This window comes from Mastigoproctus giganteus, chromosome 1, assembly GCF_048544385.1.
Source record: "Mastigoproctus giganteus isolate SK-2022 chromosome 1, ASM4854438v1, whole genome shotgun sequence".
In the NCBI taxonomy this organism is placed as follows: Eukaryota; Metazoa; Arthropoda; class Arachnida; order Uropygi; family Thelyphonidae; genus Mastigoproctus; species Mastigoproctus giganteus.
This window is the reverse complement of record NC_143575.1, coordinates 99,392,411-99,415,039: the sequence shown is the minus strand read 5'-3', so window position 1 is coordinate 99,415,039 and position 22,629 is coordinate 99,392,411. Positions and strand designations below refer to the sequence as shown.

Genomic DNA, 22,629 nt, shown 5'->3' with positions numbered 1-22,629 from the left:
ACCTACTCTGGAAATTTGTCTGCAGTGCTCAGAAAACTTCATACTTGACTACTCAATTACCTCCAAGTCTCTTTCATTCTCCACTACCCTGAGTGTAACACCAACCAGTTGTTACATTTCTGTGGGGTTACTGCTACCCATATACAGTACTTTGCATTTGTCAATGTTAAACTTCAGTTGCCACTTCTCAGCCCATCTGCCCAACTTTTCTAGATCCTGTTGCAGCAGCAGCAGCAGCAGCAGCATACTGTCATTAACAACCCTGCCAACCTTTGTCATTTGCAAACTTTGACATTAAGCTTGATATACCTTCATCAATATCATTGATAAATATACAAAACAACAATGGGCCCAACACTGTACTCCGGGGACACCACAAAGAACAACGTCCATTTATTACCACTCTTTGTCTTCTCCCACTCAACCATCCTTTTATCCATTGTAGCAACTTGCCCTTAATGACATGATGCTCCAATTTGTAGAGTAATGTTCCATGTGCAATAGTATCGAAGGCTTTCCTGAAATCGACGTATATGATATCAAAATTAATTTTTGCATCCAGTTCCTTTGTGACCATATCATAGTATCCAATTAAATTGGTCAGACAAGCCTTCCCCTTAACAAACCCGTGCTGTTTGAATTATTGCTGCTGTCTTGTCTAGATGATCCTGAAATGTTTCTTTAACCTGGAATCTTTAATCCATTATTAATCCATATTCCCTGCAATAGAAGTCAAACTAACTGGTCTGTAATTACTTATGTCAACCTTTGATCTCCCTTTGTGAATTGGAGATACATTTGTCCCCAGTGACTGGAGACACATCTCCAGTCACTGGGGACTCCCACTGAGTCCAAGGATTCTCTCGTAATTAGCATTAGCATTAATAGAGGCATTTGATGCAAGAAAGCAAGCTTATGCAGCATCAGCCAAAAAAAATAAAAAATAAAATAATAATAAATAAATAAATAAAAAATAACCACTTCACCCCTCTGTTCGTTCGAAATACCTGCCCAGCTGAGCCTTAAACTTATTTAGGCTATCAACTTCCACGACAAGGGATGGAAGTCTATTCCACCAACCAACCACCCGCTGGCTAAAGGCAAATTTCCTCACGTCTATCCTACATCTGTCTTTTCTCAATTTGAATTTATACCCTCTTAGGTGATTTTTCTGAGCAAGAGGAAGAATCCCATCAGCATTGAGCATGCTCAAACCATTCAAGGCTTTATACACCTCTGTCAGATCACCTCGCTGGTGCCTAGTCCCCAGACACTGTAATTTGCAAAACTTAAGCCTTTCTTCGTAAGGCACCCCTTTGTTCCATTCACTAATCTTGTAGCCCTTCTCTGTACTCTTTCCAGCATCTCTACATCCTTCTTGAAATGAGGCCTCCAGACCTGTATACAGTACTCTAGGTGTGGCCTGACCATTGCCTTATACAAGGGAATAATCACCTCCTTATCCCTGCAGGTCCCTTTCATTCTCTACCACTGTCAGTGTAGTACCACAGAGTTGATACGTTGCTCTGGGGTTGCTGTTTCCCATATGTAGTACTTTACATTTGTCAATGTTAAACTTCATTTGCCACTTCTCAGCCCATCTGCTCAACCTTTCGAGATCCTGTTGCAGTAGCATAGTGTCAGTAGTGTCCTTGACAACCCTGCCAACCTCCGTATCATCAGCAAACTTGGACATTAAGCTGGATATATCATCATCAATATCATTTATAAATACAGAAAACAACAATGGACCCAATACCGAACCCTGAGGGACCCCACTAATAACATCAGTCCACAATGAGCAGTGTCCATTGATTACCACTCTCTGTCTTCTCCCCCTCAACCACCCCTTTATCCATAGCAGCAATTTGCCTCCAATGCCACACTGCTCCAATTTGTGCAGCAGTCTTCCATGTGCAACAGTATCAAAAGCCTTTCTAAGATCCAAGTATATAATATCAAAGTTATTCCCTGCATCCAGTTCTTTTGTGACTGAATCATAGTATCCAATCAAATTGGTCAGGCAAGACTTCCCCTTAACAAAACCATGCTGTGTCTGAGCTATAACTGAAGTCTTGTCTAGATGATTGCAGTTCTTCTTTAACCAGTGCCTCCATTAATTTTCCGGGAACAGAAGTTAAACTAAAAGGTCTATAATTACTTGTGTCGCCCTTTGATCCTCCTTTGTGAATTGGGGTCACATTTGCACATCTCCAGTCCATGGGTACTTCCCCTGAGTCCAAGGAAGCTCTCATAATTATGGTTAAGGGTTTGCTTACTTCCTTTGCGGCCTCCTTTAATATAACTGGATAGATCCCATCCACCCCAGGTGCCTTTCTTGTATTTATCTTCAACAATTTCTCCTCCACTTTACTCTCAGTTATTACAACATTCTCTAGCTTACTGCCAGAGTTGAATACACCTCTGGCATTCCCCTCGCTGAATAACTCCTCATGTGTGAATGTCGATGCAAAATATTCATTTAGTTTGTTAGCTACCTGAGCAGGATCATCAACAGTTGACCCATCGATATCAAGTGGACCAATCTGATTCATCCCCTTCCCCTTCGCATCAAAATTAATTGATGCGAAATTAATTAAGTGTGCAAGTGACCAATCCACAAGTTTCAGTCAATATCTGGGAAGTTAAAATCCCCCATTATAAGACACTGTGATTTACTGGCCCACTATTTCTCTGTATAATTGTTCATTGCACTCATCAAAATTATTAGACCTATAACACAATCCTACCCTCATTTTTGCTTTCCTACTGCTTATGTCACACCAAACTGATTCAACATTGCACTGTCCTATGTCAACTGGATGCACTTCCTTAGATTTAATGTGTTTCTTAACTAACAACATAACCCATCCTCCCTGTCTTTCCTTTCTGTACACTTTGTACTCCCCAAATTCCAATTCTGCATTCCTTATATCTGTGTGACACAACGTCTCTGATTTCCCAACAATATCAACCTTTGATGTCTTGACCATCACTTCAAATTCATCAAATTTATTTACTATACTTCTAGATTTGATGTACATGCAAGTATACATGCTCCTCTTCTTACTCATAGTTACTCTAACACAGCCAGGTGCCTCCGTAGCCAGGTGGGCAGGAGTGGCAGTGCGTAGCACACGCTTCTTGATTAGACCGGCGTTCGAGCCCTTGACCACCAAATACAGAGGATGCTGAAAGGTCAGGGAATGACCACCGCATATCCCCGGAGCAATATGGCCTTAGTTGTTAATGCTCTTAAAAACCAAATAACAACATAACTAACACAGCCCATGTATTTACTTGTTTCATAACTCCCAGCAGTTCCTGAAATCCCCAGCAACTTGCTTTCCAGGCCACTGCCCATTCTAATAGAAGCAGTGCAAGAATCATTTCCACCTCTGCTGTGGCTACTCTTAATCTATTAGTCTGTGAATACCCCACAAGCTAGCAGTTTTCCAACCCACCTAATGTTTCATCAATAGCATCAACAAATATTCTTGCACCCTATCTATTTACTGTGTGGCGCAGACCACGCTGAAAAAAATTCTACCCCTTGAACCTTACACAATCTCTCCAGGGCCGAATTGATTGACAAGGCTCTCATTATATACTCCCTCCTATCGTGGCTGGGCAGGATTGAAGACACTTTCGAATTTAACTCGTAACTTGTGACTTTTTTTCAACATTGACCTGTACTTGTTAAGTAAATCTGCAGATAACCTACACTTAATGTCATTAGTGCCAACATGTAACAATATCACTCTTTGTGCCCTTAAAGGATGATATCTGCTCTACAACATCAACTTTTGCACCTGGCAGACATACCCTGGTCCTATTCCACCTATCCTTTTTGCACAATATATTTCCCGTTTCCCCTGACAATTGTGTCACTGACAATAACTAGCTCCTGTGGGACCAGCGCATTCTGCCCTGAAGATTGCCACTGTGTTGGCTGGTGCACAAGAGTGAGTTCTGGTGTTGAGTTGGGCAGCTGAGAGCTTGATGAGCCCACATTTTAATTCCTTCAAGGGCAACTACCCAGCTCTTCAAACTCTCATAGACGCCCATCAGAACGCTGAGTTGGCACCTATTTTCTTCACATTCTCTGCACCTAGCGTGTACACACAAAGACATCATCCATGGCTAGATCATGTCCTGTTTGAGAAAGGTCTGCAAACATGTCACATTTTGCACATTTTTTTAGACTGTGATGCGTTGGAGAATTTGCCCCCTCAGTTCTCCCCCAAATCACAACACTTCAGCTACTTTGTGGATGTTGCTTTGCTGCTCTAGTCTGGGGCATGATTTCCATTTAAATACAGTTTCATTAACGATAAAAATTAATATGATTTATAAATTTAATTGATTAATTGCCAATACTAAGCTATATTAATATTAAGAATCTGTTAAAGCTAACAGATTCTTAATACAGTGCTACATATTACGCAATATAGTCTTACGTTATACCTTATGCTATTTGTATTATGTATAACAGTCTCTCAGTTGCAAGTTCAGTAATATTAATGATTTATTGTTGTCAGTTTTATAATGTTTATGTGAAGAAATTATAAACAATTATTTTTTAAATTAATAACAAAAAAACTGGTATTTTTGTATCAAAACCAGTATTTGAATACAGTAAACCCCCTCTATTCGCGGTTTTGCATATTCGCGATCGCTGATTTAATATAAAATGAAACCTAAAAAAAATGTGAATTTTAAAGTGCCATGAATATTTTCCGCCATAAAAAAAACATGGGCGTGGCTAAAATTATCCCGGTCAAAACAGTGTTCAGTGGGTGGGGGGGATGACAAAATCGCGAGCGTGGATGTTTCTCGCTAATCTTTGTTCAGTACGTGTTAGGCGCTTGTCATGGAAGGTTTGGTCGTTTGCTTTTAATTTATATGCTTATAAATTGAATAAATTTATCAATTTATAAATTGATATCTACCGTTTTGCATTGTAAAACAGACTTTTTCGAGCGTGTTAACTGAAGAAAGTGCCTTTATTGTGGACAAGTTCTTTTTTACCCGTACAAAAATATGGCTACGAATAACAAGAGAAATGTGAAAATATGAAAGAAGGCGATGACATTAGCGAATAAAATTGAGTTATTAGACAAAATTTCTAATGGTGAAAGTGTCTCTTCAGTGGCAAAACATTATAAAATCAATGAGTCAACAGTACGATCAATCAAAAAATCGGAAGAAAAAATCCGCCGTAGTGTCCGTGAAAACGCGCTAATTGCTTCAAAAATTTGCTCTGTAACTCGTGATGTTAAATTAGAAAAAAATGGAAAAAGCTTTAAATCTGTGGATAGAAGACCGTACTCAAAATAAAATTCCATTAAGTTCACTCATCATTCGTGAAAAGGCAAAACTCCTTTATCAACACTTTAGCGAAACTGGTGATAGCACTGGCGGGATAAGTTTTTTTTGCTAGCAAAGGCACTGGTTTGAAAGATTTGTTTGAAATTTCTAATAAATATTACATTTAATATTAAATTGTTTCTTATTTTCATTTCGATGCCATATGCTTGCATTTCACTATGTACTGTCTATGTACAGTCATATTATGAAGGTACATATAATACATACATAGACAAAATTTTAGACTAGTTTTTCTTATATATTTCATACTTTGGAACGGAACCCCTTTATTACTATGGGAGAAATAACTCAGTATTTGCGTTTTCGGTATTCGCGACATTTCTCAGGAACGTAACCCCCGCGAATAGCGAGGGTTACGTTCCTGAGAAATGTACTGTACTGGAAAAAAATTACTAGGATCACTGTATTCTGGATCCCAGGATCTCGGTATTGTAAGCCCTAGTTCCCATGTTAGCATTACTACAAGTTAAAATAGACCAAACACGGTGGAATGAGACCAGACAGTTTATTTCACACAATGCTGGGAAAATGGAAAAAAAAAAAAAAAAATGAAGCTCTATACAAATTACATAAGGTGTAATGATCTTCACTCTTAGCATTAGTAGAAGCATACGATGCAAGAAAGCAAGCTTATGCAGCATCAGCCAAAAAAAAAAAAAAAAAAACTCTCCCATTTCACCTCCCCGTTCATTCCAAATACCTGTCCAGCTCAGCCTTAAATTTATTTAGGCTATCAACTTCCACAACCAAAGATGGAAGTCTGTTCCACCAATCAACTACCTGCTAGCTAAAGGCAAACTTCTGCACATCTATCCTACAACTGTCTTTTCTCAATTTGAATTTATGCCCTCTCAGGCAATTATTCTGAGCATGTTGTTGTATTTGGGTTTTTTGGCACAAGGGCCTCTTGGGCCATATTGTGCCTGTTCATGATTTGCTTGTCACTATGATCACAGTTTATTATACAAATTTATGTGTTTCAAATAATTAAACAGTTCCTCGAAATTTGCTTCATTGCCAAGAATATGAAATAAGGTTAAGGGTTCCTGTAAGTTGGATAGGGAGCTGAAGCTTCATTTTCTGACTGTTGAATGTCGGGGACATTCTGTGAGGATGTGTTTTATTGTTAGCTGCGACTGACAAAAGAAACACTGAGGAGGATTCTCTCCCATAAGCAAATACAGGTGAGTTGGATGCGAATGACCGATGCGGAGCCTTGCTAGAATCACTTCTTGTTGCCTGCTTCTCCTGGAACTAGATGTCCATAGTTGTGGATCTTTTTTTATCTGCAGAAGTTTATTATTGATTTGAGTTTTCCAAAGGTGAGACCATTGTTTCCTGCATGTTGTTTTAATGATAGATTTGTAATCGGTGTAGGGAACTTTTAGTTGTCTGGAAGATCCAGAGTCGGGATGTTTAGCAGCATCATCCACATGTTCATTACCTGGGATGTCATGACCAGGGATCCAGCAGAAGGTAACCTTCTGATTGACTGTTTGATAGTAAAATAACTTGGATCGGATCTCTTTAAGAATGGGGTGAGAGGGAGAAAATGTAGATTGAATGGCAGTGATTGCACTTAAGGCGTCTGTGTATATCAAGGATTCCTTGATATTGTAGTGGTTTATATTATCTAGAGCCAGTTTTATTGCGAATAATAATAATAATAATAATAATTATTATTATTATGTATTATTATTATTAGCCATATGCTGCAAGGAAGCCTGAGGCTTATGCTGCACCAGCCAAAAAAAAAAAAAAAAAAATTTCTGAAATACCCTGAGAGAAAGAAATCTGAAGATGGTGTAATTTTTAATGGTGGGACACACTCGTGCATTTAAGTAGGTTTCCTGTAGGGATATGCCTGCTAGATCATACCAGTCAATGAGATCATATGAATCATCTTTTGTATTGCAAAAGCCTCCACAATTCCACTGGAGGAATCTTTCCATTAAGTGGTTTTGTTGTTTATTTTTGTTTCTGACTGCTTTTTAGTTTAAACTTGCTTGCATCGATCCAATTTTGCTTTCTCTTTCTTTGGAAAGTAGGGACATGTGATGTCCATCTCATCAGTCGCATGAAGTTCTAATATACCATCATCTGATTCACTGCACTGGTCAACATCCATTCCCGTTGAAACTGGTGGTTTCAGCACCTTAGTTTCTGCCACTTTTGGTTTTCCTGTTTGAGGCACGTTGGCTGGAATGGTAATTTGGATGTTACTGGCTTGTTCAGCTTTTTGTTGTGAAGGACACTGTTTGGAAGCAGAGAGCAAGGAACATGCCCAATCAGCGATGGATATATTTGGAGGAACTGTATAACATCTGTTTAGATACCTACTGACTGAAATTGTTTAGCAGCAGTGGCATGTGTAAGCTTTGGTTCTGCTTTTAGTATTTGGCTTCTCGCCTCTGAGTGTGTGACTTTATTCTCAACTTTATATTTTTGGATTTTTTCCCCTTGTTTTCATAATTCGCATATTTTGGAAAAAGCCGGGTTATTACTTTTACAGTTTGGGCAATGAGACGTAGCAGTGCATTCGGATTGATTATGATCCTTTGATCCACAATTTGGACATATTGCCTCACTTCTACATGCAGTTTGGGAATGTCCATATTTTTGGCACTTATAGCACCTGATTGGATTTGGGATGTAAGGATGGACACGGCAATGAAGATAGCCTGCTTTAACAGATGTTGGTAGGATAGGAGAGCTAAAAGTGATGAATATACTCCTTGTGGGAACAAGAATACCATCTTTCCAAGTCAGGATTCTCCTTGCTTGGATTACTTTTTGTTCTCGAAGCTCTTGGGCTATTTCCTCCTCTGATACATTTAATAAGTCCCATTCTGCAATTACTCCCTTCGAGGAGTTTAGGGTGGCATGGGAGGTGACTTTTATTGGTTGTCCACCAAAGGTAGTCAGCTTTAATAACTTTACAGAATGTTGAGATTTAACGGTCTCTACAAGAATATCCCCGGACTGAAGTCGCCTTACCGTTTGTGGTGAACCTGCAGCATACTCAATACATTTTTGTATAAGGAATGGTGATAACTTACTCAGAGGCTGCTCTGAGAGAGAGAGAGTGTAGAATGAGGAATGATGTTATCTCCTCTTGAGGGGTTGTTCTCAGTCCCTTGGGTTGAGAGAAGTCATTTTCATTGTCATTTGTCTTGTCTCGTCTTGAGCTCAGTGGCTCTAAAGGTGGATATATATTGTTATCCATCTTTGCTCCTTTCAGCCCTGGGAGAGTGGATTTCTTCTCCCAGGTTACCGGCCCCGCCACAGGGAGGCAGGAGTAGTGCTGCTAGAGTGACCAAGCAGTATAAACGTTAGTACGTTAATTTAAGGAAAAAAGAAGAAAGGTGTTTTTTCCTTTCTTAAATTTGCTTACGGTTTGTAAGACTAAGTTGCCTAATAATAGAAAAGTAAGAAAACTTTTATAACTGAAACAAAACTACAAAATTTGTATATCTTTGAGAAAACCCTCTAGAAATTGATAATTGATAATTTATTTATCCCTATTTTGTGTTACAATTGTTGGGAGATAACAGCAAGAAGGGAGGGAGAACACATAAGCCAGAGGCTTTTTAGGGGGTGTTCCCTTTGAAAAAGATAATAAAACAAGACCTGAAATTACACAGGTGTTATTTAACAGATACATCATAAATAAATCGGACATGTTTCTACATTCCCTTACAGAGACTTCGTAAACCAACCACACATCACGTGGTTAACAATAATACTTATAATTACATTGTGAGTACTTTTACAATAACAAGTATGAAAGAAAAAAATTATGAAATAATTGCATAGAATGTTACAAGCTTTTATACAGCTATTCCTTCAACTTGTTTACATAATTTCCAAACTGGTATGCATTGTGGAAATTTCAGGAGTTGAGTGGAAGGTGATTTAGATCAGACATCCTTGGTGATGTGTTCAGTTAGGAGCTTCTTGAACCTGTTTAGTGAAATGGCATTTTTGATATTTTCAGGAAGATTATTCCAGGTTTTTGTGCCTCTGTATTTTTTATTTTTCTGACCTATGGCTTTTCTAAAAAGCGGAACCTTCAGGTTCGCTTCATTTCTTAAATTATATGTTATTCCTTCTTCTTCTATTGTTATAAAAAAGGATCTGAAGAGAGGAGGAAAGTTTAGTGTTTTCAAAGCATTGTAGACAAAGGCCGCCTCAGCTTTTTTGTATCAGTTGGTAGATGCTTAAGAGTCTCGCTTCCTTATATCTCGAAGTCACCGATGCATTCCAGGGAAGGCCCAAAATTGAACGAACACATCATTTGACAATTGAATTGATTCTCACAAGGTTATCTTGACTAGTCTTACCCTGTGAGATGATTCCATATGTGAAGTGAGGCTGTATTAAGGAAAGGAATATTAGTCTGAGAAGGGAAGGAGGTACCCAGGCAGAGGCTCAGGCGAGTATTCCTGCTGGTGACGAAGTCTTCTTTCGTAAGGTGATCATTTGTTTATCCCAACTCTGTTTATCATCTAGCCAGATTCCTAGAAACTTGATATCATTCACTCTTTCGAGTTGTTTTCCTTCATATGTTATTTCAAAATCAATATTTAATGGTTTATTTTTCGTCCTAAACACCATATATTTGGATTTTTCTGGGTTTAGTATAAGCTGATTCTTTTGTAGCCAACTATGCATTTCAGAGAGCAGGGCAGAGATCTTGCATTGAAGCTGGTTAGGGTCTTTATCAGTGATTAGAATGGAAATGTCATCGGCATACGCTATTAGGTGGGAAGATGAGAGAGAAATTCATTAATGTAAAGAACAAATAGGATAGGTCCGAGAAGTGAGCCTTGAGGTACTCCCCTGGAGAAATAAAAGTCTGAAAAAGATTGGTTTGTTTTAACAACAAATGGCCTATCAGTAAGGTAATCTTCAAGAAGGTTAATTTTTCCTCTCTAGCCAAGATTATTGAGCTTGTTGAGTAGGATTTTATGATTTATGCAGTAAAAAGCTTTTGATAGGTCTAGAAACAGTGCTATTGCATAGTGACCCTTTTCAAGACAGTCCGTGATCCTAGAGCAGAAGTCAACAATTGCCAGGTCAGTGGATCTTTTTGAACGATAAGTGTACTGTTGTTGATGGATAAGCTGATTGACTTCCGGGAAGCCCATGGTCTGCCGTGAAGAATTTTTTCGAATAATTTTGCAAAAACTGAGAGTAGAGCTATTGAATGAAAATTTTTGATAGAGTTGCAGTGTTTCCCCTTAGGAACAATGACTGCATTTTTGAATTGAGATGGGAATTTACCAGATTGAAAGGAAAGATTGTAAATATACTTTCTTTTAAAAATATATTTTAAATATATTTTTTGAGTTAAGGACCTTTTTCAGCAGAGCAGGAGATATTTCATCAAAGCCAGGGGCTCCCTTTACTTTTAATTGATGTCCTGCTTCTAAAATCTCTTGATCTGAGAGCGGAGCGAGAAAAAAAGAGCTCCTCATTGAATGCTTGACAGATTCTCTCGTTGCATTATCTCTATAGTCAACTTCGTCTTTAAAAAGGTTATTCACACTTGAAATAGAGTGATTACAGAAGGCTGCGGCTTTTTCCTGGTCATCTGAAATGAGTACCTCGTTCTCAACTACATCTCCAATGTAGCTCTGTGATTTCGCTTTCCTTCCAGGTAGTAGCTTGTCCAAGACTGTCCACTTTTCTTTGCTTGTAATGACGCCTTTAAGTTGGGTACTATAATATTTCCTTTTCTCCGACCGAATACTGTTGGTGACTTTGTTTCTGTACATTGTGCATTTGTTTTTATCCGCCTCCTTTCATGTTTCTCTAGCAATTCTTGCAAGTTTGTCCCTTTTCTTTAGCATGTTACAAATTTTGTTTGAGATAAATGGGCATAATTTCCATCTTGGCCTAGTGGTCTTTTTATTCCCTGGGATCCTGATGTATGACGCGCATTTTCCATAACTATTTAGGATTTGCTCAAAGAAGAAGTTCGTCGCAATTTCAGGATCATATGTAGCAATCACCCCATCCCACGAAGACTGCTGGAGGTCATAACAGAGCTGATTGAGAGAGCCTGGAGTGACAGATCTATAAGTGTGCATGATCTCTTCCACAATTTCTTCATTTTCAATTACCATTAAGATGGGACAATGATCAGAAATGGTTGCATCCAGTACTGCATAGGTTAGTGAGCATTCCCCAATTGCGAAGTCAAGAAGGGAATTGTGGGACTCTCCCATTCTAGTCGGGATAATTCCGTCAGTCAGAAGAGAAAAACCATTGGAAGAAATTACATCTAGGAGGTCTTGCACTTGAGAGGAAGAGCTGTGAAGTATGTTAATATTGTGAAGTGAGATAGAATATTGTCGAGAGTTACAAAGAAACTGTTGACTGAAGCTGAGGGAGGTTGGTATAGACACCCAATCACCAGAGAGGCAATGCAGATAAAAGTGATTTCACAAGCTTGATCAGGCAGATTTGTGATAGGAAAGGCAGAGCATCGCAGATGATTGTGAATGTAAATAGCAACTCCACCCCCTTTAGAATCACATCTGCAACTGTGAAAGAGAGCATAGTCTTGAAATCGGATTGAAACTTCAGGAGAGAACCAGGTCTCAGTAAAAACCATCAGGTCTGGATGGAGATTCCACGATGTCAGTTGAGCGAGGATTTCATCATTATGTTTTACAAGACTGCGTGCGTTCATATAGAATACAGTAATTGCATCTTTTGATGCTGTAGTAAGGCATAAGTTATTTGGTTTAATTGTTGGCAAGTGATATGGCAGAAAGGTATTTTCACAAGAGTTAGTCATTCAAATTCTGGTAGGTTGAAGAGATAGATGAATCATTTATAGAGGTTCTTCCCAGTTGAGATTCCAGAATATCTGAAAAATGCTTGAATTGTCATTCACACTGACTAGTTTCGATAGCTAAGTCACTGGCTGATGACCTAGTACCAGGAAGAGGGGGGGGGGGTGTCCATAGAAAGGCCGAATAATGGCTCCCTCAGGCCAACAGTGATCCTTTAGTAATAGATCAAAATCTGTTTGTTGACACTGAATATAGAAGGAACTGTACGAATCGTGTTTGGAATTCATTTTTATTATGTTTACTTCTATCTGCAGTTGAGTTCTGATATGCTGCTCTACTTCTGTACTGCATAGTTTGGGTTCGAGTCGCGAGACGGAAATACACTTGGTTGAACTTTTAGTTCTAGGGACTGCTCCGATTAAAGAGAGTTGGTAGCTGTTCCCACAACAGCAAGGGTGTGTCGATGTCTTCCTGTGTGATTAGAGGCAGATTGATTCTGTTGCCCTCTGATGCGATCTGCCTGCCTCCTGGACGAAATGACATCTTCTAGGAGTGGATTGACAGATCTATTGCCATATTTACATGCTTTCTGAGATCGACTAGTAACTGGAGCATATACTGGAGGATGTGGAGGTTGCTTTACAATAGATGCGTAAGTGGCTTCTGCTATAGGAGTCAGTTGAAATGTGGGATTTTCCATAGATTTCGCCAGGTTACTTGTAGGACTGAAGGATCTACTGGAGTTTTGAATAAGATTTGTTAAATCCAAAATTTTTTGCAGTAAGATATAATTTATTTCGCGAAGTTGGGCATTTTCTGACCTTATTTTTTTAGTTTCGTCAAGAAGAGAGGCCATCATGGATTTTTGAGAGTCCAGGACGTGAAAAATCATTTTCGTGGTCATCTCATTTGGCTTTTCAACTTATGAGACTTCGTGGTTAAGAAGGTGAGAGAAGGAGCAATTTGTCTGCTCTGATACCATGTCATGAGGTATTAGCATTAGTATTAGTAGAGGCATATGATGCAAGAAAGCAAGCTTATTCAGCATCAGCCAAAAAAAAAAAAAAAACCACTACTCCCATTTCACCCCTCCATTCGTTCGAAATACCTGTCCAGCTGAGCCTTAAATTTGTTTAGGCTATCAACTTCAACAACAAGCGATGGAAGTCTATTCCACAAACCAACTGCCTGCTGGCTAAAGGCAAATTTCCGCACATCTATCCGACATCCGTTCTTCCTAAATTTGAATTTATGCCCTCTCAGGTGATTATTCAGAGCAAGAATCCCATCGGCATTGAGCATGCTCAAGCCATTCAAAGCCTTATACACCTCTATCAGATCACCTCGCCGATGCCCAGTCTCCAGGCTCTGTAATTTGCAAAACTTAAGCCTTTCTTCGTAAGAGCAACCCTTTGTTCCATTCACTAATCTTGTTGCCCTTCTCTGTACTCGTTCCAGCAGCTCTACATCCTTCTTGAAATGAGGCCTCCAGACCTGTATACAGTTTTTTATACATTTTTATGTCCTTGGATAGGCACCTCAGTAGCCAGGTGGGAAGGAGCAGCAGTGCATAGCACACGCTTCTTGATTAGACCGTGGTTCGAACCCGTCACCACCAAATACGGAGGATGTGGAAAGGTCATGGAATGACCACCGCATATTCTCGGAGCAATATGGCCTTAGTTGCTAATGCTCCTAAAAACCAAATAACAACACCATGTCCTCGGATGGCCCACTCTGTTGAGTACCATTTGATGATAAGGCGAAATGCTGAGATTCACCGTCAGAAAGACTTAAAAGATCCGTTGGGGTTGATCCTGAGTTTTCATTTTTTGACTGTTTTTTATTCATTTGCCTGTAATTTATGCAACAGGGACCTTTCGAGTCGATAGCTGCCTGTGACATCTTTTTCCACTTTACGGTTTACAAATCTATGCATTTTATACAGTACACAAGACCGCATTCAGCATTGCATTGGAGGAAGTCTTTGCATTTCTTTTTACACATATGGCAAATAATTTGCACTTGCGTAGCTATTGTAATTAACAGTAAAAACAATGAATTTCTTTTTATATTAAAATGAAAATTTAATATGCAAGTTAAAATGAAAAATTAAATGCAAAATATAAAATATGCAATATTCGAAACAATATTATTGCTATCTGAACTAATTTAACAGTAAACTTATCAGAGAATTAGTTGAAATATTTTCGTATTCTTTAAAATACATTGAAAGGGTTAAGTGCGATTCCTGAGATAAGCTTAAATCACTCAGGAAATTGCTTGATCACTATAATGCTTGGCACCCGGGGCCTTATTCTGAGCAAAACAAAAGAAAGAATCCCATCAGCGTTGAGCATGCCCAAACCATTCAAGGCTTTATACACCTCAATCAGACCACCTCACAGGTGCCTAGTCTCCAGACACTGTAATCTGCAAAACTTAAGCCTTTCTTGGTAACACCAACTCTTTGTTCCACTCACAAATCTTGTTACCCTTCTCTGTACTCGTTCGAACAGCTCTACATCCTTCTTAAAATGAAGCCTCCAGACCTGTATACAGTACTCAAGGTGTGGCCTGACCATTGCCTTAAACAAGGGGATAATCACCTCCTTATCCCTGCTAGAAAAATTCCTGTACATCATTGACAAGACACCATGAGCTACTTTTGCAGACTGCCTTCACTGCTCAGAAAACTTCCTATCTACTTGCACGATTACCCCCAGGTCCTTTTCATTCTCTACCATTGTCAGTGTAGTACCACAGAGTTGATATGTTACTCTGGGAGTTACTGCTTCCCATATGTAGTACTTTACATTTGTCAATGTTAAACTTCATTTGCCACCTTTCAGCCCATCTGCTCAACTTTTCTAGATCCTGTTGCAGCAGCATACTCTCATTAATGTCCTTAGCAACCCTGCCAACCTTCATATCGTCTGCAAACTTGGATATTAAGCCTGATATACCATCATCAATGTCAATTATAAATACAGAAAACAACAACGGACGCTGAACCCTGAGGGACTCCACTGATAACAGTCCCCGAAGAGCAGCATCCATTGATTACCCCTCTCTGTCTTCTCCAACTCAACCATCCCTTTATCCATAGCAGCAGTTTGCCTCCAGTGTCACACTGCTCCAATTTGTGCAGAAGACTTCCATGTGCAACAGTATCAAAAGCCTTTCTAAGATCCAAATATATGATATCAAAGTCATTCCCTGCATCCAGTTGCTTTGTAACCACATCATAGTATCCATCAAATTGGTCAGACAAAGACTTTCCCTTAACAAAACCATGCTGTGTCCAAGCTATAACGGAAGTCTTGTCTAGATAATCCTGCAGTGCTTCCATTAATTTTCCTGGAACAGAAGTTAAACTAACAGGTCTATAATTACTTGTGTCGCCCTTTGATCCTCTTTTATGAATTGGAGTCACATTTGCACATCTCCAGTCCATGGGAACGTCCGCCAAGTCCAAGGAAGCTCTTATAATTATGGCTAAGGGTTTTCTTACTTCCTTTGCTGCCTCCTTTAATATAACTGGATAGATCCCATCCACCTTGGGACCTTTTTTTTTTTTAATCTTCAACAATTCACTTTCCTCTCAGTTATTACTCTAGCTCACTGCTAGAGTTTAATTCACCTCTGGCATTCCCCTCCCTGAATAATCATTTAGTTTGAATAATCATGCAAAATACTTTTTGTTTTTTAGACACCTGAGCAGGATCATCAACAGTGGAACCATCAATATCCAGTGGACCAATCTGATTCATCCCTTTCCTTCTAGAGTTTACGTAGGTAAAGAACTCTTTGCTGTTTTTCTTTGCATCCTTTGCCAAAGATTTCTCATAATCTGCCTTTGCCTGCCTAATCTCCTTTGTGACTTGATTACAGACCAGCTTATATCTATCACAGGCTTCCATGTCACCCATTAATTTATATGTATCCCATGCATTTTTCTTCTCTGCCACATGTCTCATTAGTTCATCTGATATCCATTCTCCCAGATTACCGGCCCTGCCATGTGGAGGCAGGAGCAGTGCGAACCAGTGGCCAAGCAATCAGGACAGTAGGAGAGCAGTATTGCCAGAGGAGATAGCAGTAACATTGGTAGCGAGTGTAGCAGTGTTGTTGCTCAGCAAAGGAAGCAGTAACATTGCGAGCAGTGGAAGATTTATGATAGCACTAGTACTAGCCCTATGAAAAATGCTAGAAAATCGCACTAGAAAGATTGCTTGGGAACTATCACTAGGCACTCGGGTTCATGCAGATATTGTTGGGATATCAAAGATGTCGTGTCATTCCGATGTAATGGATGCAAAATTTGAATATGGGGTGTACAATGTTTACAGAAAGGACAGGGAGTATAGGAGAGGGGGGGGGAAGGGTTATGCACTTAGTTAAGACGCACATAAAATCTAAGGCAATGCATCCAGTTTACATGGGTGGCCAGTGCAATGATGAGTCAATTTGGTGTTGACATAAACACTGGGAAAGAAAAAATGAGAATATGAGTGTGTCGTAGGCCTAATGACTCTGATGAGTACAGTGAAAAACTTGACAGAGAAGTAGAGTGAGCCAGTAAATCAGAATGTCTTATAATGGGGATTTTAACTTTTCAGGTATTGACTGGAACTTATGGGTTGGGCACTTGCACACTAGCAAGTCTTTTGTGAATTTATTGTATGACCGATTTCTATAGCAGCATGTTAGAGAGGCACTTGATCTGATTATTCAGTGCATTTATTATCCATGCATTAAAAATCTGCAGATAAAAGAACCACTAGGTGGCACTGATCATAGTTTTTGATGTGGGATATACTTAAAGATATAACTACCATCAAAGGTCTTTATTTACCCTTGGGATGGGTTTTGCTTTCATAAAGATGACTACAGTAGACTCAGTAAAGATTTAAATTCCATACAGTGGGACCAACTGATGATGTTATCATCAGCCAATTCTAAATGGGAAGCATTCAATGATTAATCTTAGAAGCGACTAGGCTTTTAGTACAAACTAAGGAATACTCTTCAAGTACAGGATGTCAGATGAATTAATGAGACTCGTGGCAGAGAAGAAAAATGCATGAGGTTCATATAAATTATCAGGTGACACAGATGATATAGATATAAACTAGTCTGTAATCAAGTCACAAAGGAGGTTAGGCAAGCAAAGTTGTGAGAAACCTTTGGCAAAGGATGCAAAGATTTCTTTAATTATGTAAACACTAGAAGGAAGGGGATGAATGAGATTGGTCACCTTGACATTGGTGGTTTGACTGTTGATGATCCTGTTCAGTTTGCTGACAAACTGAATAAGTATTTTGTATCTACATTCACACATGAGGAATTATTTAGGGAAGTGGATGCCAGCAATTTATCCAAACTCTAACAGGGACCTAAATGATTTTGTAATAACTGAGAGGAAAGAGGAAGAGAAATTGTTGAAGTTAAACATAAGAAAGTCACCCGAGGTGGATGGGATCTATCCAATTATGTTAAGAGAGGAAGCAAAGGAAGTAAGCAAACCCTGAGCCATAATTATAAGAGCATTCTTGGGTTTAGTGGAGGTCCCTGCAGACTTGAGATGTGCGAACGTAACCCCAATTCATAAAGGAGGATCAACGAGTGGCACGAATAATTACAGAGCTGTTATTTTAACTTCTGTTCCAGAGAAAATAATGGAATCACTGGTTAAAGAAGTAATGCAGGATCATCTAGACAAGGCTGCAATTATACTTCAGATACAGCATGGGTTTGGTAAGGGACCATCTTGTCTGACCAATTTGATTGGATACTACAATGTAGTCATAAAGGAACTGAATGCAAACAATAATTTTGATATTGTTGCATATAAAACACTGCTCTGCAAATTGGAGTAGTGTGGCATTAAGAGGAAGTTACTGATATGGAAAAAGGGATGGTTGAATGGGAGAAGAAAGAGTGGGAATCAGTGGAGACTTCTCTTTGTGGACTAATATTATTAGTGGAGTGTTGGGCTCATTGCTGTTTTATTTATTTATCAATGATATTGCTGTATCATTAGTTTGCAGATGATACAAAGGTTGGCAGGGTGATCATTACAGCCCAATGGCTGTAATGACCACCCTGTCATTCTGCTACTGCAACAAGAGCTAGAAAAGTTAAGGAAATGGACTGAGTAATGGCAGTTGAAGTTTAAAATTGATAAATGCAAAGCACTGCATATGGGTAGCAATAACTTCAGAGCAACATACGAACTGTGTCGTTCTACACTCGTGGTAATGGAAAATTAAAGACTTTGCGGTAATGAAGCCAGTCGACATTGATGGACAGGACAGTGTCGAGTCAGTTTGGTGTGACATAAGTATAGGGAAATCAAAATTGAGAGTAGGAGTGTGCTATAGGCCTAATGATTCTGATGAGTATAATAAGATATTGTACAGGGAAATAGAGTGGGCCAGTAAATCAGAGAGTCTTATAATGGGGGATTTTAATTTCCCAGATATTGACTGGAATTTGTGGGTTGGTCACTCGCACACTAGCAAGGCTTTTGTGGATTTATTGGATGACTGTTTTCTACATCAGCATGTTTGTGAGGCAACAAGAGGGAGCAATACTCTTGATCTGATTATCAGTAGTGATTCTTCATGCGTTAAGAATCTGCAGATAAATGAACCACTAGGTGGCAGTGATCACAGTGTGTTGAAGTGGGATTTACTCAAGGAGGTAACTACCATCAGGGGTAAAGGGAAGGGTTTTTGTTTTCGTAAAGGCGACTATGATGGTCTGAGACAGTATTTAAATTCTATACAGTGGGACCAACTGATGATGTTACCAACAGCAAACTCAAAATGGGAAGCATTCAAGGAACTAATCTTGGAGGCTACCAGGCTTTACATACCAACTAAGAAATATTGTTCAAGGTTTAGGCCTAAATGGTTGTCAGATGAACTAATGAGACATGTGGCAGAGAAGAAAAATGCATGGGATACATACAAATTAATGGGTGACATGGAAGCCTATGATAGATATAAGTTGGTCTGTAACCAAGTCACAAAGGAGATTAGGCAGGCAAAAGCAGACTACGAAAAATCCTTGGCAAAGGATGCAAAGAAAAACAGAAAAGAGTTCTTTACATATTTAAACTCAAGAAGGAAAGGGATGAATCAGATTGGTCCACTGGATATTGATGGTTCAATAGTTGAGGATCCTGCTCAGGTGGCTAACGATCTAAACGAGTATTTTGCATCTACATTCACGCATGAGGAGTTATTCAGGAAGGAGAATGATGCAGGTAAAGTAAACATTGGCAGTGAGCTGGATGATTTTGTAATAACTGAGAGGAGAGTGGAGGAGAGACTGTTGAGGATAAACATAAAAAAGGCACCTGGGGTGGATGGGATCTATCCAGTTATATTAAAGGAGGCAGCAAAGGAAGTAAGTAAACCCCTAGCCATAATTATGAGAGCTTCTTTGGACTCAGTGGAGGTACCCATAGACTGGAGATGTGCAAATGTAACCCCAATTCACAAAGGAGGATCAAAGGCTGACACAAGTAATTATAGACCTGTTAGTTTAACTTCTGTTCCAGGAAAATTAATGGAGGCACTGGTTAAAGAAGCACTGCAGGATCATCTAGACAAGAATTCAGTTATAGCTGAGACGCAGCATGGTTTTATTAAGGGCAGGTCTTGCCTGACCAATCTGATTGGATACTATGATGTAGTCACAAAAGAATTGGATGCAGGGAATAACTTTGATATTATATATTTGGATCTTAGAAAGGCTTTTGATACTGTTGCACATGGAAGACTGCTGCACAAATTGGAGCAGTGTGGCATTGGAGGCAAATTGCTGCTATGGATAAGGGGATGGTTGAGTGGCAGAAGACAGAGAGTGGTAATCAATGGACACTGCTCAACGTGGACTAATGTTATTAGTGGAGTTCCTCAGGGTTCAGTGTTGGATCCGTTGTTGTTTTCGGTGTTTATGAATGATATTGATGATGGGATATCAAGTTTAATGTCCAAGTTTGCAGGTGATACAAAGGTTGGCAGAGTTGTTAAGGACACTACTGACGCTATGCTGCTGCAACAGGATCTGGAAAGGTTGAACAGATGGGCTGAGAGGTGACAAATGAAGTTTAACATTGACAAATGTAAAGTACTACATATGGGAAACAGTAACCCCAGAGCAACGTATCAACTCTGCGGTACTGCACTAACAGTGGTGGAGAATGAAAAGGACCTGGGGGTAATTGTGCAGGCAGATATGAAGTTCTCTGAGCAGTGCAGACGAGCTGCAAGAATAGCTCATGGTGTCTTGTCAATGATATACAGGAATTTTTCTAGCAGGGATAAGGAGGTGATTATTCCCTTGTATAAGGCAATGGTTAGGCCACATCTTGAATACTGTATACAGGTCTGGAGGCCTCATTTCAAGAAGGATGTAGAGCTGCTGGAACGGGTACAGAGAAGGGCAACAAGATTAGTGAATGGAACAAAGGGTTGCTCTTACGAAGAAAGGCTTAAGTTTTGCAAATTAAAGAGTCTGGAGACTAGGCACCGGCGAGGTGATCTGATAGAGGTGTATAAGGCTTTGAATGGTTTGAGCATGCTCAATGCCAATGGGATTCTTCATCTTGCTCAGAATAATCACCTCAGAGGGCATAAATTCAAATTGAGGAAGGATGGATGTCGGATAGATGTGCGGAAATTTGCCTTTGGCCAGCGGGTGGTTGGTTGGTGGAACCGACTTCCATCACTTGTTGTTGAAGTTGATAGCCTAAACAAATTTAAAGCTCAACTGGACAGGTATTTCGAATGAACGGAGGGGTGAAATGGGAGTGGTGTGTTTTTTTTTTTTTTGGCTGATGCTGAATAAGCTTGCTTTCTTGCATCATATGCCTCTACTAATGCTAATGCTAATTGTGCAGTTAGATGTGAAGTTCTCTGACCAGTGCAGATGTGGTGTTGTTGTGGGGGTTTAATGGTGCAAAAGCTGCTTTGGCTATAATGTGCTTATTCATTTATTATATAAAGAAATCAGATATTCTTGTACAGTCATAAAAATCTTTAATGAAAAAACATTAAAAACTCTAGATTTCTTGAAGAAATTAAAAATTTCTGAAAGATTTCTTTGTCTCCAATTAGATTCTCTAGCATTAATGGTTTGCAAAGATTAGCCAGTTATAGCAGGGTTGAAATTCTATTTTGTTTATGGTAGGGGCAGTCAATGAGAATGTTTAACAGATTTAAAGAACAATGTGGACATAGCAGTGGATCATTTCCTGAGAGTAAATGAAGGTGGGTCAGATGAGTATGACCTATTCTTGCCGGTGAAAGGACTACTTCTTCTCATCTTGATATACGGACACTGGAGTGCCAGATTTTCTGATCATGTTTAAATTGAAAGAGTTTATTATTAGTTTGAGAGTGCCATAGTTCTGTCCATTTTGATAAGCATGCAGTGTTTATGATTGGTGCATAATCTGATTCTGGAGCAGGGATATTTGTAAAATCTAAGGTGATTTGGTTTTTTTTGCAGTTTATCAGCTAGTTCATTGCCCAGAACAACAGAATACAATAGAAGGTGACCAATTTGATGGCATTCTTTAATTTGCAGTAATAAGTCTCTAATTTCATTAAGAAGAAGATGAACCTTGTCTGAGGAATTACATAATGCCATGATTGAGCTGAGGGAATCAGTGTAAATGACAGCTTTTTAAAGACCAGTCAGAACGAAGATTTTCTAAAGCTAGTTTAATTGCATATAATTCAGTTGAGAATATACTGAATTCAGATGGAAGGGATGCTGAAATAGTGGTATTCAGAGACACTGCAGCTTTTTTTTTTTTTTTTTTTATGAAAACCCCAAACATGAAAGGTATCAAAACCTATAGTACTTAGTACCATGCATGGGTTGAAGGAGAAGTATGGGGGGAGGGGGATGCCGGAAACTTTGCTCTAGAGACTAAACATGGGTTTCACCACTTCAAGCCTCCAATAAGCAAAGTGGTGGCATTTCACCGGTTGAAAATCATTTACCACCTATAAATTGCTCCAACTTTTGAATTAGATTTAGAGCCATCTGTATAAATTGGGAAAAAATCAATATTGTGAATGTGAACTGCATCAAGTTGTCTGACATTTGATGTTTGCCAAATATTCTTTCCCCATTGGCAGAGGTAAATGTCACAGGTCAGAATAGGAGGATGAGGAACCCGTGGTGGTTGAGTGCAGGTTGCTACCTGTTGTACGGATTGGATGGAAACATTCCAAACCTGCATCAATTCAAGAAGGCAAAGACCAGCTGGTTTTACTTTGCTAGGTTTATTTCTGTAGAGGATTTCTAATGGCAGATTAAATAGGTATGGCTGAACGGGATGCGAGGCACAACTTTTGATCTTGACAGCATACTTCAATAACAGTGTTTTCCTTCTTGATATTAA

At 39.2% G+C, this 22,629-nt stretch overlaps 1 protein-coding gene across 1 annotated transcript in view; it reads left to right on the top strand.

Moving 5' to 3' along the window:
- Positions 1-22,629, top strand: part of LOC150091036 (mitochondrial translation release factor in rescue) — a 72,532-nt gene that overhangs the window by 20,154 nt on the left and 29,749 nt on the right. The window lies entirely within an intron of this gene.